The sequence below is a fragment of the Crocodylus porosus genome, unplaced genomic scaffold (assembly GCF_001723895.1).
Source record: "Crocodylus porosus isolate Cpor-Errol unplaced genomic scaffold, CroPor_comp1, whole genome shotgun sequence".
In the NCBI taxonomy this organism is placed as follows: domain Eukaryota; kingdom Metazoa; phylum Chordata; order Crocodylia; family Crocodylidae; genus Crocodylus; species Crocodylus porosus.
The window spans coordinates 2527232-2538975 of NW_017728910.1; the positions used below are offsets into that span (position 1 = coordinate 2527232).

Below are 11744 nucleotides of genomic sequence, written 5' to 3' on the forward strand. Positions count from 1 at the left end.
GTCTCTGCTTCAGGCTTTCTGTTCTCCATCTCTCATGTAAATGAATGGTCATCTGTTCCTATCTCAGATGCAAATGAGACCTAGGGCAGTTGTTTCACTCTTGTCACCCTTATCTGGAGGGTTTTAGGTGTGTCTCTTACTGCATCTTAATCAGTTTCTGTTTAGGTGGGGGGGACAATTCTTTGTGAGTCAGACAGACAGTCTGTGTCCTGTGTCAGGGTTCCCCAAGAACATGGAGCTGACAGGTAACACCGCTTTTGAGATCTTGTCTGGGAAGACACTATATATGTAAACAGTCAGTATGTTACACCTGTGTCTTTAATACTTACCCTGATGTGATTTTGAGGCTAGCGGCAGCAACACCAAAACAAGTCCACTGGGCCTGACACGTCCTGTACAAACTGCCCATTGCCCAGAGGACTTGAAACCTTCAGTGGAGGCTGCTGCACAGGGCCCTGGCCACTGGCAACATTGTTTGTCACTTAGACCTGGCAGCAGCAGTAGCCTGTATCTTCTACAAGGAGGCGATGCTCTTCCATTCCTTCCTGGACTTCCCCTGGCTGCAGCTGCTCTTCGCTGCCCTCAACACCCTCTTTGGTGCAATGGACTTGGACTTTTCTGCAACAGTGTACATCTTCTGAATCCTGTACCAAACAGCTGAAGGGATTGTGATCTGTCTGGCCAATTTCCTGTTGAGCCAGGCCAAGATGGTGACCCTGAAGGACTGCAGAAACCCGCTTGCAGGGGCCAGTTCTGGTGATGCCTTCTAACTCTTCCAGTTACTGATCCAGACACAGGTCTCCTTTCAGTTTGTACACTGCATCTTGCAACAAAATATGAACCAGTTTGTGCTAGGATGACCATCAAGGGAGCACTCTGAAAGATGAAGGGTGGATGCTTCACACTAGTCCTTAGTGTGTAATTCCTAAAAAGGACATTGGGAGGAGGAGGTGTTTGAATCTCTGGTGATAAAAATGTGATGTCACTGAGCCGGGGGGAGGAGGGACGGAGTAGAACTTTTGCACTTTCCCTTTTTTGTTTTTAACTTTTTTCAGAATTAAGATAGAAAAAGTCTGACTGTCCATCTCCTTGGCTGTTTAGTGCTTGCATCTCCCTCAAATATAAATCAGCTCCTCCTCAAAATACTAAACCTAAACAAACTCAACTGCATTTAATTAGCTCCCAGCTGAGCGTACCTCCCTAAGCTTTCTAAACTCTGGCTGGGAATTAACCTATATAACCCCCAGACTGCTAGGTGACTTGACTGTGCCACTTGCTAGGGGTATCAATGGAGTTGGCTTTGTTGTGAAGTCCTGTTTTAGGGTCACTACAGCACCTGTACATGCTATAGCAACATATGGTTCTTTCTCAGAAAGCTCCATTACACAAAGCAGTAGTCAGTGTATTGTAAAAGATATATTTCACCACTGAGGAATAAGTGATGCATTTGGGTATTGGATACTTGACTTCTACTATAATGTCCATTTACAGAATTGTAAAATATACTTCGCACTTTATAGGTTCTGTTTGTTATTAGATATGGCCTACTGCTAACTGGTACATGATATATTCTGTTGTGTTTGTTGTGTTGTATTGCTAAAGTAAGTTCAGAAGCAGATAGTTCAGATTTATTCTATATTTTATCAGGACAACTGAGTAAAAATCAAAACAAACATTTTTTATATGTATGTGTCAATTCATCAGCAGTTTCATTTCCCCATAAAGTTGTTTGGCCAGATGGATAATTTATTGTTAGAATATACCTTATACAGAGATATTGGAAATATTTATAAAAAAAGATTGTAGATGTATCCCCAGATCCTGTTGTGAATATGTATGGTTTTTACTGAACACATATTTCAGCTCCCATTTCAAAGCTTGGCATAAATAATTGCTACAAAAGAATAGCTATAAGGACTTGAAGAATCACATGGCAACCTATATTGGAAACTTGTGCTTAGCAGCCACATTCTACCTGTATTCTATCTTATAGCAATCTAATTCTTTCTATTACTGACTATTGAGTATATGTATAACTCACGCATCTGGCTTGTTAGAAATTGCATGAGTTACAACTTGAAAAATAGGGACCCCAAAAGAATGTATAATATTGCTATATTAAAGCAGCAAACCAACTGATGATATAACATTGATATTTTTTTCTTTTTTTAAGGGTCCAGATCCTACATTTACTGTACAAATAGAAAAATGGGATCATAATGGGTAAGCTCAGCATATTCTTTGAGGACTATTTATAAGACGTACTTCTGACCTATTTCTTTAATTAAGTAATGGAAGAACTTTTTTTAAAGGTAATTTAATATTCTTCTTTTTACTTCAGCTCCTATACTTGGTGCAGCTCAACAGGATCTGATATTCAAGTCTAGCATATGCAGATTCTATTGATGGCAGAATTGGAATCTACAGGCTTGTATGCTCCTTTCCTTAAAGGAAGGGCAGAGAAGGTATTTAATATAGCAGTCTGGCTTTAATTTGGGTGCTTAACTTCCAGTTATTCTATCCTTCCAAGATGTAAGTAACTCTCATAATAGAAGCCACACCCTCTATCTTCCTTTAGAAACTTTATTAACCATGTTTGTTCATCTGAATGAAGTGCTAACTGTGTGTCCTAATTTAATTAACAGTCTTTGTCTTTCATTTGGTTAACCTTATAAATGGTTAAGTCAAAAGTTAACCTCCTTGTATTTGTGTGTAGGAAGGAATCCACTCTTCCAGTATCTTTGGAAGCATCTGTTGCCTTCCGAAATTCCAATATAAAGCATAAATATTCATGATACAACTTTGGATGTGCCATGGGACAGTTAATTATCTGAGAATTGTGTTTATATATGAAATAGAATAATTATCCATTTGATTTATTGTGATGAGCCTGTGCACGTGGGCAGGTGCCCGAAGCCTGGGGATTTTACTAGGGGAATTCAAGTCAAGGATTTTCATAAGCTTAATGGGCCGTCAGGTTACCATGGTTAAAGCCCAGCAGTTTCTGTAGCTTATAGCACTGAAGAGAGAGATGTGGCTAGTAACACATATAGCTGCCTCTGACTCCCCTGCCAGAATGACCAGACACCCATTTACCAATGACCAGGCCACAGCAGGGGGGCTGCAGAGCAACTGAGGGAAGCCTTTGGCATAAGTCCAAAACAGAGTTGGTACTCATGTATCTGGTGCCATAGCAAGCTACCTTTAACTGCTCTACACCTCCTTGTGGGAGGATTGGGAACTATTTAATTTATTTACAGGATGATGCAGAACCAGTTGACTTGAATAAAATGTGGGAGTTTTAACTTAGTTTGTTTCATAAAATGAAAAAAACAATCCCTGTAAGGGTTCACTGAAATGAAACATCTGAATATCTTACCACATAGAACAAGTAGTTGCCGAGAGCTGGTTAACAACAAAGGAAATCAAATTAATAAAATAACTGACTAGGACTTGGGAAATAATTTTCCACCTTGTAATTCAATTAGTTAAGTATCATTTGCTACTTTAGTTGCCTTTGGACATGCTATTTCTGATGAAAGAAATATATTAGCAATTGAATAGCATGGTGCAAAAGAGGAAAAATAAAAGGACAGTAGCACAATTACTCTGCCCCTAAAGAAAAAATCCAGGTGCACATAGGGGGCCCCTAAACTAAGATGAAAATTTACTGTCCAGTTTTTAATACTTTTATCCAACTGCCTTTCTGGGAATACAGTGTTCATTTAATTCATTCACACATGCACTTAATACACTGGAGAAAAAAGGAAGCAAATACACATTGTGCAGAATCCTATTCCATGATATAAAAAATTGTGAGAAGTAGTACCATATTTACAAAGTACTATGGAGAAAAAAGCATGCCTTTACCCCTAGAATAAGTAAGGGAAACTCTGAGTGATTTCAGCAGAAGTTGCACTGTTCTATTGCTAGCTGAATCTGGACTATTCTGCCACTCTAGTTTTCCCATAAAATAGTAGTTTTTCTTTTTGACCAAATCTATACCATGCAATAGTATTACACATTAGGGCTGTGTGAAGCTTTGGTCACTGATTCAATTCAGGAGAGAATCGGCCCGATTTGGCAGCTGAATCTCCAAATCTGAATCAAATCAATTCGGAAGCCTCTGAATTGATTTGGAGAGATTGATGATTTGGACATAGACACAGCTTTAAATGTTTTTTCTATAAACCTCAAGGTATCAGACAGCTCGTGAATGCTGAGATGGTGGGGCAGATGGAGTGTCGCACAGAAGCACAGGGGACTTCCCAGCATGCTCAGCAGCAGACCCAGAAATGGACCAGAAGCACTTCCAGTCCATTTCTGGGTCTGCCAGGGAGCGCATGAGGGACCCCCTCCCCCCTGGTGCCCCCTGGTTTGACAACTGGTGCCTCCTGGGTCTGGGGAGGTAGCACCTGGGGTCCCCTTGTGGCTGATTGCTGAGCGGAAGGGATGCAGAAACAGTCCTCCACACACTCGGCGGTGGACCCAGAAGTGAATCAGAAGTACTTCCGGTCTACTTCCAGGTTCACTGCTGAGCACACAGTGCTCCTGTGGGAGTACTGCCAAGCACACTGCCAAGCCCCTCCATGCTCCTGTGGGACCATCTGCCCCACCATCGCAGCATTCATGAGCCATGCCTGGTACCTCCAGGTATGTAGAAAAAACATTTAAAGCTGTGTCTATGGCCAAATCACTGATTCTCCCAATCAGCATCAAATCCTCAGAATCAGCCGAATCAAATCTGAATCAACAAATCAAATCACTCTCCTGATTTGGGCCAAATCTAAATTGAATATGGCCCGTTTCGCACACCCCTATTATGCATGCATGCACAAATGTATGTGTGTATGCGCACGTATGTGTGAGTGCATATGTGCACACATTCATACACAGTATCTGGGCCCTCCCAAAGTAAAAGTATTATAATTCAAAATGGCACATAAGCATATGCTTAAATGCTGTCCTGAATAGAAACAGACTTAGCATGAGTTATTTAAAAACTTTCCTGAGCAGGACCTTATGCTAATGAGCACTACTAATATCAGTTCATGTCTATGAGTATTGTTGTGTGTTCCTAAACTACTACATGGTTATGAAAATCTGCATGAATAAACTGAATAAACTGATGACTAGCAGTCAGGAGACTTGTTTCTTCCTGCGTTTGACACAAACTCACTGGTTATATCTATGTTGCCTCTGGACTGCTCAGGGGAATGCTGCAGTGAAGCACACCATGTACCCTGAATGCTCTACACTCCAAAATAGATATAACTAGGTGCTATAGAACAACACTGGGTGTGGGCCAGTAAATTTGCCATCCCAGGAATACTTATTTGTGTGTGCCCAGCTGCTTCCCAGGTAGCTTCATTATATCCACTGGGGAGTGGGGTAGTATGTCCAGAGTAGTCTTTCAGCAGTGCAGCCTACTGTGTACCATGGTATGAGTAAATTAGCCCTAGCTGCATTAATTTAACTGTACTGTTATAGTTAAAGAAGAATCTCTACAGTGAACATAGCCATGCTGATGTAAAGTTGTTTATACTGACATTACTTAGATTCCTATATGGGAAGAGAAATAAGCTATATTTATAATAAATAAAAATAAAGGCATGCATGTGAAATTTGTAGATCTACTTTTATATAAATTGACCAGTAAAACTGGGTCCATATAAAAAATGGGACTGATATAACTACTTCATCAGGAAACTATACTAACTGAAATAGTATATCTCCATGACAGCTTTGTTTAGTTCAGGTTTTAGGCCCAAATTTTTCAAAAAATATGTACATGCAATCAATGCCTAATCTAACAGAGGCCCTTATTTAATGGCCTACACAATTAGAAATCAATCTGGCTTAGGCACCCAAAGCAACTTAAACTAAATGGGAAAAAAAATTATTTTATTCTAGAGTAGGAGGATTTACTTTGGGAAAGTTATATTAGTATCCATAAAGTGGTAAAATTACACTGGTAAACTCTCTCTCTCTCTCTCTCTCTCTCTCTCTCTCTCTCTCTCTCTCCCCCTCTTTTTCCTCAAAGGCACTGCAGTGGGAAATAGCTGTATAATTTCTTTGAGCCTAAAAGGTTCTTTTAAAAAAAAAACGTTAAGAACCACTGATCTAGGCCATAAGTATTACTAATTCCATGAGTGAGGAAAAAAATCATCCCTGATTGATACAGTTGTGCTGGGAAAACCAGCGTAGGCAGAATTATATACCCTAAAAATGTCCTTATGCTTCTATAGTTTAGGTTGTTTGGAGAACTAGCCTAAGATGCATCCCCATGGGGGGAGGTAAAAGGCTGCCAGTAGATCTCAAATGGTATAATTATACTGATAAAACACTTCTGCAGCATAGCTGAGCCATAGACCCTTTTCTTTGGAACATAGGACTGGAACTAATTTCTAGGGTCATTGAGTCAGTCTCCGGCATGTTGTGATTATACAACCAGAACAAGGCAATGTAGCAACTCATTTAATCCCTCTGCCAATCACAAGAGTTAGTACTCAATGTTTAAATACCCCTAGGTGCCTAATTCTCACGATTAGGCATTTAAATACTCTTAAAAATTTAGCTTTTCATCCCTACATCAACCACATAACACACTGGACTCTATAAATCAGTGTTTTGATTTGAGCTGTGGTAAGCAGTTTTTTGGATCACAGGAGGTAGGTATGGGATGTTCTCACTTCCTATAACCATTCTCTATAGAAAAAGAAATACCATCAAATTATTAGAGAGCACTTCCTTTACAGTACATACTAGAGCCCACAAGGAGCATCCCAGTGACACAAGTTGCCTGCCTCCCTACTCTGCAAAATAATTATAAGAATGAAGACATTTAGGTTATTGTGGGAAGGGCAGTTTCCCAGGATACTCTTAATTAAATGGGCTCAAGTTTGCACCACAATTCTACCCTTGCTATTGCACTGGCAATTTTCAAGCCAAACTGGATTTAAGAGAAGCTGAAAGGGTGACCTTTAGCACAGAGTACTAGCTAGCCATGTTAGTAGGAAGTCAAGTAGAAGACACAGTAGATTTGCACCTTATAGACTAACCAAAGTAGGTAGACATATACCTTAAGCTTACCTTGCCAGATGCTGTAAAAGAATGTGAACAAAGCTTATTCTACACATGCACATACACACACATATATGCACTTGGGTTAGTCTATAAGGTACCTTGCCTTCTTGGCTGTCCTTTAAACAGAAAGCATACTAGTCTTACCTCTGAAAGCTTCAGGTGCAGAAGTGCTTGTTCCAGTGCTTTTAAAATCACCTAGTGCCTTGGACTAGATACTAATAGATTCAATTCATAGCATTAAAGCAGAGAAATCCTCTAATAAGAGTGTTTTGAGTAATACAGGATGCCATTGGCACAAAGGTACTAAATAATAAAAATAATTATGCTGTAATTAGTGATTAGACTTTGAAGTTAAGAGCTCATTGAACTGAATAATGTTGGGTAGGGATACCATCTAGGCTTTTCTGCTTCATTGGAGGTGTTCCAATATATTGTTATATTCTTTCACTGGAGGTATTCCCTCCCATAACTTAACATGTATTCATTTTGCAAATGTACATACTTAGAGATCCTTATAAGGTTTATACCCCATCTGAGGAATCAATCTGGATCTGATAAAGTAAGCTGTTGCCTATGAAGGCTCGTATCTCTTTGAACCAGTTAGTCTCTATGGGTGCCTATATATGTGCAGAGAGGCTGCTCCAATGACACCACTTTGGAGCAGACTTGATTAATCGAGCATGGTAATTACTGCAGTCCAATGGACTCCAGCATCATGTGTATCAATGTCCCCATGCTGAAAAATGGCAGTGGGGGTGCTTTAACTAAAGCTGGTTTGATGAAATGTAAAGTGCTGCTGCTGCCATTGTTCAGCGTGGGGACGCTAATACACATGACACTCCTGGTACTTTCATTAGAATGACTCTTGGAGGCGTTCTAATTAAAGCACCCCCTGCCTCCCGGAGCACGTCTATAAATTCCCTAAAGTTTTACCCTTCTCTGCCTTCTACTTAATTTTTGGAACACTGAGAAGCTACCATGGTAATTCTGGAGTGGATTGTAGCCAGGAGGATCTAGCAAATATGTCTCAGGCAAGAATTTTTGTGGGTGATATCGGATTAACCACATGGCTGGGGTAGACTTTGCCTTCCATTCAAAAGCTCGTCTTTCTTAGAGGCTGAGATTCTGACATTGTGAGTTTTTTGCATTACTGTAGGTATACTGATGTAATTGTACTGTTAAGAACCCCACTGTACATACCTAACACCAGTATAAAAAGTGGCATACTGGGGAGTTTTTTTGGTTTCTGGTTCATAACAAGTCTAATTGCTCTATTTGGTTGGTGTAGACATGGCTTTAGCTGTCACTTTTCATTTTCCTGGTCTGTCCCCCACAAAGGCCACCGCAGAATAGGATTGATCTCATCAAGTATATTCTCACAAAACTGAGATTACGGCTTATTCTAGGCTTACAGCCAGTAGCATAACCAAGGGGTAAAGGGTGACCAGGGCAGCAGCCGACTTGGAGGGATGCCCCAAAATAGCTGCCATGGTAGTTACTTGCTGGCTGGCCACCACCATCCCAGACACATTTGCTGTCTCAAGCACAGAACTGCTCTGTTACGCCTCTGCTTGCAGCCTTTTTAATTGCTGTGCTTACAGATGAATTACACAGGGCTTCTGCTGAAACAGCTGAATTTGGCCAGTCAGAACTGAAAATGCCAAACCATTCCAGAACACTGTTCCAAAGTGATTTTAAGTCAATTTATGTGCGTCTGAAATGTATGATTTTATAGTTTGTTTTTTCTGGTTAGCAAGAGCTGTGTTGAAACAAGGTGATGTAGCTAGAAGAGAAAGGACCTATATGCTATAATTAATTTAATAAAGATTGGTTAGTATATACAAAGCAAAGATTGGTAGAGGCTAAAATAACTGATGACGTTTTCTTAAAAGGAATGTCTGATTGACAGAAGTACAAAGGAATGACTTCTACAAACAATGGCAAATAGCCAGTGATTCTTTGTGACTCAGCTGCAGCCGGAGTGAATTGCTGTTAACAAGCAACAAAATGTAAATAATCTCAACATGTGGCAGTTGACATGTTTTGGGCATAAATGACCGATTAATTCAAACTTTGGATGGTTGGGGGTAAAAAACAAGAGTTGAAGGTGCTTTCCAATGGATTTATAACTCAAATATTTTAAGACGGCTTGTTTTTATCTAACATGAATTAATTCCAGTGGGTAGAATGTGTGTACAGTTTTGGATTCTGAGCTCCTGTAAGGAGGCAAAGGCACATGGCTGCCTTTGCTGACAGATAGGTGACTGCTGGAGAGCAGGAGGTTCTTGTCACTTCTGAGTATTGGGAACTTTGCATAACTGCAGATATTTACACTATAAATTCCTGCTTGAACTTGGCCTCCAGTCCCCAAGGTGTCCCCAGATTCACTCCAGGGGTATCCTTCAGGCAGCTGGGAAAGGGAAGTCCCCAATTGGACATAACTCCTGTCCAATTTCCGTGCCTGGCTGGGATAGGAAAAATTTCAAATCAATGAAAAGAAGAATCTAGGACTCCACTTCAGGACTTGGAGGCCAAGAGTCTACTTCAGGGACTTCTGGTCACCATCCTGGGGAAGGGTTTTGCAGTCCTTGCTCCTGAGCACTGTCTGGAATAGCAAATTGTAAAGATAGACCTTCATCTAGGGTTATGACTAGGGAGCCATGAAGGGTGACAAAGGTCATTTTGGTCTGTGTTGGGAATGCATGTAAAAGTCCTAGTTGACATTCTCTTGAGATCCTCATTCACCCAAGTATGGAAGCCTCTTCTACCTGTTCCTGTTTCCATTGCAGGGTTAATGGAGAGACTCTCTTCCACAACTGTTGTTGCAGCTGTCACTGCTTCCAGGCAATGGGGTGAGGGACCAAAGGTGCTGAGGTATCACCCCATTTGAGCGCCCAACCACTGCTTGTGGAAGGATGAGGGGCTTTCTACTATAGGGTTCTTGCTACAGGCTGAAGCAGGGAGTCCTGACATTCATCAGAACAAGGGGCCTGTGAGGGGATGAAGCCCTTCCAACCAGTGTAGCCTTTTGATCCTTTCAACCTGTACAAAAGGATAAGAGAAACCCAGATCAATGGAAGAGAACAAGCAGTGGGGAAGATGCAGCCCTTACAATTACTGTCGTGGGGGGGTGAAGAGATGATTTCCAGGGCACCCCCCACATTTGCTTTATCCTCTCCTTCTGCTCCCCTCTCTGCCGTCCTCCTGTGCAGCATGTTGTTACTGTCAGAACTCAAGTTCACATAATGTGCTCTCTACTCTGGCAGAGAGGAGGATGGGGCAGAGAGAGAGAGAGAATGGGAATGCAGAATGGACAACGAATGACTGAGGAGATGGCGAACGCTACCTGAATACAGGAGGACTAGCCAGTGGTCAGAAAAGAAAAAGTAAGAACATTGGCTGCAATTTGGAGCATGGCTGGTGCTCTTCAGAGCTGGAGCTGGGGGTTACCATCCCTGTTCTTTGGGAAGCAAGTGTAGCTCCCTGGGGGAGCTCCCAGGGCCATCCTGCCCTTCTGCAGCAGACTTGAGTGACAGGGAGGACTTCCCTGCCACCACTGGGTCGCTGCTGTCCTGGGCCAGGTCAGAAAGGAATCTTCTTGGGGCACAAGGAAAGCCAGGTTTATTTGCCCTGGAGGGGAGGGCTGAACCTTCTTGCTTCCTGGCTGGGTTGCAGCCTGCCTGACCACATTTTTTTTTCTAGTATTTATTTTTATACACCTCCACTGCCAACACTCTGCCAAGTGGCCCCTATGGTTCACTCAGTAGCTCAAAGCACATGAAAAACCCCTTACAGTTTGCACTGCGCAACAGCGCGCCCACGCACCCGTCCCCACCCCCTACCCTCCTCCGAGGGCTGACTCCTGAAACAGTCTACCACCAGATGAAGTCTGCCATTTCTTTCCTGCCGTCCTCATCTGTCTTCCTGTAGCACCAGGACATTTCACTTAGTCCCAGTTTAATAGTCATCAACTGTGGGGGCCTCAGCGTGCTTACGAACTTGGCTTTCCACACTGCAGATCCGACAGCCACCCTGCCCACAGGGAACAAAGCCCCGGGGGCCTCCGCGCTCGGCACTGTCCACCCAGTCATTTTGTGGCTGGAGCCAGTGGCTTTGGGGGCAAACAAAAAGAAATCCTCAGTGCAGACATTTACAAAAAAAAATATTCAAACAGAACACGACATGGTGACCTATTCTCATGGCTATTGCCAAAATTAGTTTGATTAATTTAAACTTGAGATAATTGTGTCTAAAATCCTTTAATAACTTGGTAGAATGATCTGCTTAATACTTGAACCATGAACAGCTGTCACTTCTTTGTACATGTTTTAAATACAATCCACGTTCATGCTTCAATTGTTCTATATGTACTCTCTGGAAGGACGACTGACAGCAAGCAAGGAGCGGGCAGAGGGACGCCCGGCCTGCCTGCCAGGCCGGCGGTGGCAAGGGGCACGGATGCCAGGCCCCGCGGGCGTCCCCCCGACTTCAGGAGCCCGCTGCCCGCGCCCCCACCCCGCGGCGCCGCTGCCAAAACTTCTGCGTGGGCGGGGAGAGCAGGCGAAGCAGGCAATTCCCGGCCTGCCTGCGCCCGACCAATCCCGAAGCGAGCCGGAGCGGCGGGCCAATGAGGCGGCGCGGCCTGACGGGCACGGAGC

The 11744-nt window shown here is 42.6% G+C and overlaps 1 long non-coding RNA gene across 1 annotated transcript in view; it reads right to left on the reverse strand.

The window, feature by feature from the left end:
* Window positions 1-11215, reverse strand: part of LOC109308355 — a 35348-nt gene extending 24133 nt beyond the window's left edge. Inside the window, exon 1 of the long non-coding RNA XR_002100585.1 lies at window positions 10966-11215. This is a non-coding gene — a long non-coding RNA (uncharacterized LOC109308355). The remainder of the gene's footprint in view (window positions 1-10965) is intronic.
* Window positions 11216-11744: the final 529 nt, after the last annotated feature.